The following is a 6829-nucleotide window of genomic DNA, read 5'->3' as shown; positions in this document are numbered from 1 at the left end:
ACACACTAACTTTGTTCCAATTGGTATCTGTTGCTAAGGCTTTTAAGTTTTTGTTGTACATAAGTTATTCATGTTGATATTGAATAAATGAATTATTTTCACATTTGAATGCCGTGCGATAGCAGGTACGCAAAAAACGATATGCTGAATACTTTATTGCACTCCGATAACTATTTTGTTTATGTGCCACTCTGATCTTTGATAATTTTTGTAAAGAGAGAGAGAGAAAAATATATTTGTGTCAGAATCTGGGTGATATAAAGCATTTGCCATCAACAGCTGATTATTTGCTAGAACGAAGATTTTATCTTCGATGTTTCATCGTCTGCACCGTTTCAGTGGGATGACTCACATGCTGCTCATTCCAAGTCCCCCAAGCAAAGTATTTGTATTTCTTTTTATCACAACAGATTTCTCTGCGTGAAATTCGGGCTGCTCTCCCCAGGGAGAGCGCGTCGCTACATTACAGCGCCACCCTTTTTTTTTTTTTTTTTTTTTCCTGCGTGCAGTTTTATTTGTTTTTCCTATCGCAGTGGATTTTTCTACAGAATTTTGCCAGGATCAACCCTTTTGTTGCCGTGGGTTCTTTTACGTGCGCTAAGTGGATGCTGCACACGGGACCTCGGTTTATCGTCTCATCCGAAAGACTAGCGTCCAGACCACCACTCAAGGTCTAGTGGAGGGGGAGAAAATATCGGCGGCTGAGCCGTGATTCGAACCAGCGCGCTAAGATTCTCTCGCTTCCTAGGCGGACGCGTTACCTCTAGGCCATCACTCCACATCACTCGGGATCATCTGCTGCAGTCTCAGCACTGGCAGTGTTTTGAAAAAAATATCAATGTTAGTTTGCCAGGATGACACACCAGAGGTGACCTTTCACTGCTGCCGAATCACTTTGGTTGTGTTCAGTAATGCCAGGTTTGATTCAATAAATGCAGGACGCCACCCTGTTCAGCCCCTTGCTGTTGTTGATGATTGCTTAATAATCACGGAGACAGAGTGAGCTTTCCTTCCAGAGTGGACACAACCACCACGTCCTTCCAGCTACAGCCTCCCCCCCCCCCTATACCCCCTCCGCCCCTCACGAATCTGCCTACACTGAAGACCTTGACAAGAACTTACCCCAAGTTTGAAAATGGTGGGATGGGTAGGGGGTGGGGGCGAAACTGATGTTACCATGAAAGCAGAGCATAAAAAGCTACAGGATCTTGGACCACCCCTTTTTTTTCAATATTGATGATGAGTGAGGATGATGACTGTGTTGCTAAGGAGGTCGATTGTAGGTTTGGGTCAATGTGACGAGCCTGTAGGTATACTCAGTGCTTTCTGTTCATAATATATCCTGGTGTCATCCTGGCCCGAGAGATACAGACACCTGCACTTCCAGAAACCCATCTGTGAGGTGGATGATCCTTGACTGTATGGTTCCAGTCTTCGTCTGGAATAGGAATCGGCCACAGGTTGAAAAAACAAAAAGTTCATTTCTGCTGGGACTTAGACCAACATCCTTCCATTCGTCTGTCCACAACGCTAACCACTTCACCACAGCAGCTGGTCCCTGTACTAAGATGTTTGTAACCACAAATTGAGAGAGAGATGTGTGTGTGTGTGTGTTGTGTGTGTAATGGGGAGGGAGCGAGCAAGGGAGCTAGCGGGCAAGAGAGAGAGTATGTGTGTGTGTGTGTGTGTGTGTGTGTGTGTGTGTGTGTGTGTGCGAGAGAGAGAGAGCAAGGGAACGAGCGAGCAAGAGAGAGAGACTGCATAAACTCAATTGACACATGTTGGCCTTTGTTTTCTTCTAATAATGAATAAAGTTTATGACTTAATGTTTTGGGAAGCACAAATATTAGCCACTGTAACATATAGAAATAAAGCCTGTATGTCAGTGGAACTGTGTCAGCTCAACTACAGATTCTTTGGTGTTAGTGGAATCTATGAAATAAATGATTAAAAAAACAACAACCCAAAAACAACAACAACAACAACAAAAACACATTTGTATAACAGACCGTTTGTTACGAATCCGATATTTTCACTTCTTGATTTTTCTTAGAATGGATAGAGGTATCCCAACAGGTAGAATAACGAAATATTAGAATATGAACAGAAGAAAATACACATGCTTTTGATTAGTATTTTTTCCTATGTGCAGGATCATAGAGATAACAATGATATAATTTTGATAACTTGTTATCAAAGTGAAGGAACGTTGAGGCGTTTCCTCTTCTGCATTGTTGCAAAAATATCAAAAATGATACATAGACATTTAGGCTTTACATGGATGATCTCTTTTGAGATCGATATTTGATATTATGCATGCAATCATGATATGTATCAATTCCAGGCTTCACATTTCTCATACTTATCATTTAACCATTCTTGGATGCTTTGTAATCAGATTATACAAAATTATGAAACTTTAGATGGTGTATAACAAATAGACACAACTATACGATGATATAAGACTAGTTTCTTGTCATTCAGTTTTGTGAATAACATCTGTATTTTCTGTTGTTGGACAACAATTTGAGTATTGTGTAGAGAAATCTAAACGACAGTTTCCTTTAATGATCAGTTTGATTCTTGTTTTTCACATGTAATTTGATTTTTATTTTATCTAATGCATTTGATAAAACTGTAAGACAATGACCATTACATTATATTGTTATGCACTTAGTCTTGTGGTAAAGTCAGGTTGTATGTAGTGTCCTGTCTTTCCATTAAAAACACAAACAAACCACACTACCGAAATGATCTGGTGGAAGCGAAGTTTGGTAGAAATGACATTGTACTTATGTATACTTCCATTGTAATATATAACGGTGTTTTAAAATAAAAATTTTAAAAAAGTAGAAAAACAAGCATGTTTGGATTTTGATTTGTAATCTACCCTTCTCTCTTTCTCTCTCTCTTTCTCTGTCTCTTTGTCTCTGTGTGTGTCCCTCTTCTTTCTCGATATATATATATATATATATATATATATATATATATATATATATATATACACACATACAAGCACCCATGTACACATACCACCACCAGTACAACAACAACAGTAACAAAAACACTAACTGGGCGTGCAGAAGGAAATCTGAACCTTTGTTTCATTTCAGTGACACTCGTGCACATGGTGAGTGAAAACGGAAAGGGCTTCAGAAACACTCTTTTATACGCCTCTCACGACACCCAAAACCAAAATAATAATCTTTTGTGGCCCAAAACAACACCATTACCACTACCTGTTCATTCTTCAGTAATGGAAATATTCTAGCCATTTGAAACATATAATCAATCAAAAACATAATCATGTTCATCATTTGAAGATCACATCTGGGTACATAATGCACATTAGCTTGATGGTAGGAACAGGACTTCAACATCGGAACCCAAGAAGAACAGCCTAGACTTCATATCCCTCTTCAGACAGCCAGGACTTCCCCTTTGAACGCCAGAAGAACAGCCGGGACTTCACCCCTCTTCAAACAGCCAGGACTTCCCCTTTGAACGCCAGAAGAACAGCCGGGACTTCACCCCTCTTCAAACAGCCAGGACTTCCCCTTTGAACGCCAGAAGAACAGCCGGGACTTCACCCCTCTTCAAACAGCCAGGACTTCCCCTTTGAACGCCAGAAGAACAGCCGGGACTTCACCCCTCTTCAGACAGCCAGGACTTCCCCTTTGAACGCCAGAAGAACAGCCGGGACTTCACCCCTCTTCAAACAGCCAGGACTTCCCCTTTGAACGCCAGAAGAACATCCTAGACTTCACCACTCTTCAGACAGCCAGGACTTTCCCTTCGAACACCAGAAGATCAGCCTAGACCTCATCCCTCTTCAGACAGCCAGGACTTTCCCTTCGAACACCAGAAGATCAGCCTAGACCTCATCCCTCTTCAGACAGCCAGGACTTTCCCTTCGAACGCCAGAAGAACAGCCTAGACCTCATCCCTCTTCAGACAGCCAGGACTTTCCCTTCGAACGCCAGAAGAACAGCCTAGACCTCATCCCTCTTCAGACAGCCAGGACTTTCCCTTCGAACGCCAGAAGAACAGCCTAGACCTCATCCCTCTTCAGACAGCCAGGACTTCCCCTTCGAACGCCAGAAGAACAGCCTTGACTTCACTTCCCATCTACCCCTTCAGACAGCCAGTGATCGACCTTGGAACACCACTAGTCAGGCCTCCCACACCACAGACATGCATAGCTGATCTCGAACATCGCAACCTTCACCGAACCAAGACCTGAATAGCTAACCTTGAAGGCGTCAGGCAATAGTTCGCTAAATCCAACTTTACTTGAGGGAAGGCTGACTTCTTTGCTCCTGTAACATGCACTCAAACACCTCATGTATCTCGTTGTATTTGAAAGCTGTTTACCAAACGTTCACGTTTTGCTAAAGCTGGGAGACCCATTAATGTCAGTTGCATTTTCGTGGGTGAAGGTTTCAGAAAGGCTAAGCTGTAAGAGTGTGTAAATACACGGGTTCTTCGTGCCATGATCCACAAATGGAGCCATACTATGGCCCCTGAGGTAGACATAAGTGCAGTTAGGCTGTTGTGTAGATGTGTGTGTGTGTGTGTGTGTGTGTGTGTGTGTGTGTGTGTGGATGTGTGTGCGCGCGCTTGTGTGTGTGTGTGTGTGTGATTGCGCGCGCACGCTTCCGTGTGTGTGTGTGTGTGTGTGTGAGAGAGAGAGAGAGAGAGAGAGAGAGAGAGAGAGAGAGATTCTCCTCACTTTTTGTTCAAAATGTCCACAACCCCATGCTGTTTGATTAAGACAGAGTTGTGTAAACTTCCATTATCACCATGCCTGACAGTGCTTGTTCAGGCGGAATTATATGGCGTCATTATGTGGAAATGCTCTGGAAGATAACGTCTGTGATCACAACCCCTTTATTGCGCAGAGATGTGGACATTCATAATCATTTTGCCGAGAAGAGAAGAATCTGAAGCAATCTAATGGACAAAAAAAAAAAAGAGGAAAAGAAATACATACAAAAAAAAAGATGAAAAATACGTTATGGACACACTGTCTGTGTACTTAGGACGATAAACAAATAAACTGGATTGAAACATTAATAATAATGATGATGATGATAATAATGAGTATAATAATACGGGGTGGATTCTGTTGAAGCGCAATACCCTTCTGCAGGAACGGGCTCACAGGACGTCATAAGAAAAATGTAAGCGAAGCAAAAAAAAAAAAAAAAAAGAGAGAAATAAGAGATATATATTACCAGAGTTATCAGTTCACCCAAACACGCACCAAGCAAATCATATAAAGCTAAAAAGAAATTATTTTTTAAAAAAACCCCAAACAAACAAACAAGCACCAATTATGACCCACCACCTGTACCGAACCCGCGCACATACCACATCCACAAACAGTATCCAGTCTCACAAAGGCATACCTTTTTCACCGCACAAACCAGAAGACAAAATCAACAATAACTCTTACAATGGAAATGCAAAAACAGCACGTAAAAAGAGATAAACGAAACTATGAGTGCGTGAGAAACTGAGTACGTCTGTATGCATGCGGTATCGAAAGAAGAGAGAGAGGTGGGGGGCGAGGGGGGGTGGGGGTGGAGTGTAGGGGGTGGACAGGAGTGAAATGGAAGGGGATGTTGACTTGGATTGTGTTGCTGAACCGCGGATGTTTTTATTGCTCACCTAAATATTACTATTGATTCTATGTAGTGAATGTTTCGCTGTGATGTTTTTCATTGAGTGGGAGCGATGAAAAGAGAAGGCGTGTTCGACCGGTGAAAGTTATCCGGATCTTCAGCAAGCAGAGAGAGAGAGAGAGAGAGAGAGAGAGAGAGAGAGGTCAGTGGATGAACAAAGAGTGCTCGGGAACAGAACAGGCACCACTGAACACCACCGAAGTGACTCAGCAGCAGTGCAGGGTCTCCTCTGGTGTGTGGCCTCCTGGCGACCTAACATCGATGGTTCCTTGTGGACTGCCGACGCTGGAACTACGACGGACGAACCCGGGTGTGGCCGTGTATGGGGGAATCTAAATGAGCGGCGTGGGAGTAATGCCACTGAAACGGTGCAGATGATGGGGCAGCAAAAAAAAAAAAAAAAAAAGAGTGCTCGGGAAGATGAGCAGACAGACAAGCAGTACAGTTAAAAAAAAAAATTTAAAGGCTAGAGAGGACTGAGAAAAAATATGACAACGGAGGAATATTTATACAAAAAACATATTTCAACAGAGAGCAAGTGCAGCTTGAAACAGTGTTTTTATGCTTCGAGATCAAACTGCACCCTTTGCAGCTGATCTCCTCAGTACAGGTTGGGACAGCCAGCCAAAAGGACCCGTGTACCAACGCTTTCTGGCAAAATCACGCTTCCTCCTCACTGAAACAAAGCATGGCGGGCGGGGGTAAGGGGGGAGTCGCCCCTTTGTTTTGACTTTTAAAAAAAACCCATGTTCTTTATTATTGCGTTTGGTTGTTTGTCTCCCCCCCCCCCCCCCCACCCCCCAAGGCCTGACTAAGCGCGTTAGGTTACGCTGCTGGTCAGGCATCTGCTTGGCAGAGGTGGTGTAGCGTATCCTAGAGAAAATTAAGAAGAATAATGAGAGAGAGAGAGAGAGAGACGGGGGGGGGGGGGGGGGGGGGGGGTTAAGGAGGGGGAGCGGGGGGGGGGGGGGGATAAGGACGACGACAACGTCGATCTTGATAAAGATGGTGACGTTAGTGAAGACATCGATGGTGATGACACTGGATCGTTTTGAATAGTGTGTGTGTGTGTGTGTGTGTGTGTGTGTGTGTGTGTGTGTGTGTGTGTGTGTGTGTGTTGCATGCGAATGGATGCTAACCCC

This window comes from Babylonia areolata, chromosome 1 (assembly GCF_041734735.1).
Source record: "Babylonia areolata isolate BAREFJ2019XMU chromosome 1, ASM4173473v1, whole genome shotgun sequence".
NCBI lineage: Eukaryota > Metazoa > Mollusca > Gastropoda > Neogastropoda > Buccinidae > Babylonia > Babylonia areolata.
The sequence above is the reverse complement of the archived record's forward strand: the minus strand, read 5'-3'. Positions refer to the sequence as shown.